The sequence below is a fragment of the Arachis ipaensis genome, chromosome B03 (genome assembly GCF_000816755.2).
Source record: "Arachis ipaensis cultivar K30076 chromosome B03, Araip1.1, whole genome shotgun sequence".
NCBI lineage: Eukaryota > Viridiplantae > Streptophyta > Magnoliopsida > Fabales > Fabaceae > Arachis > Arachis ipaensis.
The window spans coordinates 105,312,889-105,315,582 of NC_029787.2; positions in this window are offsets into that span (position 1 = coordinate 105,312,889).

Sequence of the window (2,694 nt, forward strand, 5' to 3'; positions counted from 1 at the left end):
CTTCTGCCAAATGCATTGGAAGAGCCGGAGTAATCTGCCTCTGATATGGAGGTATCCGTAATCTTGCATGAAAAATCATTCCATCCAAACGATCATCGTGAAATTAAAGAACATGCATATGAGGAGAATCTTTAATATGAAAGTGTAGAGTTTCTACAAACATCTGCTTTTTCCATAATTCACTAGTCAAAACATCTTATTGTGCACTAGTCCATAAATTACATCAAGTCTAATGCTACAAGCCTACAATAACAGGACTACCCTTATGAAAGAAAATTTAGAATTAGAGATAAAGATATGCGTACTGAACAACCTCCAGTTCCTTTTAGAATTATAAAATACTATCAATCCAAAGTTGAATATTGTACTTTGTTAGAGTGTCAAAAATGTTTTGATACAAGTTACAATGAAAGTGTTGTAGTTAATGCAACAAGAGCCTCGTGCCTTACCAGCATATGATCCACTAATATAGATAAGGAAATTAAATTTGAAGGTTATAAACTTATGTAATCAAACACCAACTATATTCCAAAGCTAAAAAATATAATCATCAACTTGAACCACTTATCTTCACCACCCATGCTCTTGACAATCTGGATCTTTACTTGATATAAACTCACAAGTTTGATCTGCAACCACAAGACAAATTCCACTATAAAAACAACATTTTTATTTTCTTTCATGACCAACACATTTAAAACATGATCCTGAAAATGCAGAAAACCATTCTTATAATTACATGTCCTCAAAATCATTTTTTGATTTTCAATTTTAAGACTTTGAGATCCTGAAAAAACACATGATGTTACAAGCATTATCAAAGTAAAGACTCATCTCTTCTAATTCTCTTATTACAATTTGAACAACGATTCAATGCTTTATTCCTCAATAATAATACAAAATGAACTATAATTTAATGGTAAAAATACCAGGTTTTGACTCCTGAATGGCTGGAATTTAATATTTAAGTATAGATATCAAAAATAATAAAAGATTAAAAAATATTAGTGATTACAAACCACAATAATAGTTGACTGGTGTATTCAATTAATCATGCTTGAGAATGGCCAATTCTTAAGTCTTAGCAGCAGCATTACTATCGCTATTATTATGATCACTCAGACGTGTGAAAGAGTTGCGGTGGTGGTGGTGAGCTGCAAATCGCGACGGGTGTTGTGGTGGTTGGCGGCGCCACAAATCGTGACAAGAACGGCTATGCGGTGGTCGATGGCGCTGTGAATCGCAAGGGAGGCGCTGGGTGGTGGCGGGCTGCAAATCGCGATGAAGAGCACGCTATGGTGGTCGGCGGCGCGACGAATTGCAACGAGAACGGCTCTGTGGTGGTCGGCGGTGCTTCGAATTGCGAGAGAGGTGCTATGGTGGTTGGCGGCGGTGCAAATCGCGAGAGATGACGACGGGGAGAATATTTCGAGTGGGGGTGGGGTGAGATCGTAGAGCGGTATTGCGATGGAGAAGAGGAGAATGCTGGATTAAGGAGTTGTTTTACTAATCCTTATAATTCAAAATAATAATTAATACTTATTATTCAGATCTAATTTATTTAAAAAAATTTAAATAAATAATTATTAATTATAGTTGTCAATAGTTGACAAATTCATTCTTTAGTTACCAATACTTTTCCTTTACATAATCCATATTACCGAAAATGTTACTCCAAAAAAATCCATTTAGATTCATCACAAGAGCTTCACCTGACGATAAAACAACAATGATATATTGCCATCCAAGTGGAGGCGTATGCCTCCGGATGGACTTAATATCAGTGAAGGGCACCTCTCTTATGGTGTAATTGAAGGCTTCTCTCTAATCAATAAATGGAAGAAACTTTAGCATATTAATACATCATACTGCACAGAATAAATAAATAATGGAAGAATTCTGTGCCCTGCTGTCCACTGTGTGGAGCAAAAACTGAGTTAAACTACAACATGGGCCAGATTGAACCACGAAGCCAGAAACAAGGGGTGTCGGTAGGCTTTTTCGCTTGCTTTTGTTTTGTGGTGCTCATGATTTTTTTTAGGATTATTAGATTGATCCATCTTTTTGAAATATATCGAGAAGAAGACTGTTATGGTTGGTAGAAGTTGCAGTAAATTCAAATTTAATAGATAAGTGAGGATATATTTAATACTTACATTGTATAAATGAGTTCCGGCATAAGCAAGTATAAATAATTCCACGTTATAATTAGAATGTTTTAATCGAATATTTCCAAATATTTGATTAGCATTTAGTTAAATGGAATAGTGATCTATACTTATATTTGACGATGATTTGATAAAAACATGTCTCACCTAATCTAATTGGCAATAAAACTATTCTTAATTGGGAAATTTATTTTAATCAAGTAAGATTATTTTTTATTATTTTACATATTTAATTAGATACTATAAGATTTTATTCTTTTATATTTATTTATTAGAATTATTATGGTGTCTAATTCATTTAAAAAATAAAAAAAATCAATGAAACGTAATTTAGCAGGCACAATTTTTAAATGGTTTTATAGTCTAAACAACATTTAATCAAATATTTTTTTATGTAGATATTTTATTTGAAATGGTACTAATTGTAAAAGTGTTTCTAATGAGGTATTAATTAGTGCTAACCAAATTATTTTTTATTAAAATATTAACTTATTTTAAAATGATACACAATATATTAAGGTACATA